The sequence below is a fragment of the Carlito syrichta genome, unplaced genomic scaffold (genome assembly GCF_000164805.1).
Source record: "Carlito syrichta isolate Samal-C Ts95f unplaced genomic scaffold, Tarsius_syrichta-2.0.1 Scaffold126482, whole genome shotgun sequence".
NCBI classification, from domain to species: Eukaryota; Metazoa; Chordata; class Mammalia; order Primates; family Tarsiidae; genus Carlito; species Carlito syrichta.
The window spans coordinates 55,898-56,412 of NW_007070578.1; the positions used below are offsets into that span (position 1 = coordinate 55,898).

The 515-nt window shown below is 68.5% G+C and overlaps 1 protein-coding gene across 1 annotated transcript in view; it reads left to right on the plus strand.

Annotated features, from left to right (window-relative positions):
* FOXA3 (forkhead box A3) overlaps positions 1 to 515 on the plus strand; it is a 39,862-nt gene that overhangs the window by 31,372 nt on the left and 7,975 nt on the right. The window lies entirely within an intron of this gene.

Sequence of the window (515 nt, forward strand, 5' to 3'; positions counted from 1 at the left end):
CGTAGTCCCTTGGCTGAGGCACCGGGCGGAAATGGCGATCGAGCATTCTGGGAAATGGAGTTCCCGGTAGTTCCGAGTCCCTGGACGGCTGGCCGCTGTTAGAGAGCAGGGAGTTCGGGCAGCGGTCTTGGAGGTGGTCTGTTGCCCCAGCGGGGTCTGCGCAGAGGCCCCCATCCCCTCCACCTTTGATCCTGGCCCTTTAAACAGTTTGAAACCTCCCTAGCCGTCGGAAGCCTCCGTCTCCCCGTCTGTCCAATGAGGCGGTGATTCCGCGTGTCCCATAGGGGTCCCCACGGGGGCACACGGGTACCCCGGTGTCCATAGCGCCCGCAGCCCCCTCTCCTCCGCGGCGGCCACGCCGGGCTCTGGCTTTCCGCCGTCTCGTGTCGCGACGATGAAACCTCTTGGGGCGGAGAGACCCGGGAGTCCGGCCCGGCGGCCCTGCCTACCGGCGGTGCGGTATCCCGCGCCGGTCGCGCCCTCGGTCGTCAGCCGGCCGCGGCGCTCGCGTCCTG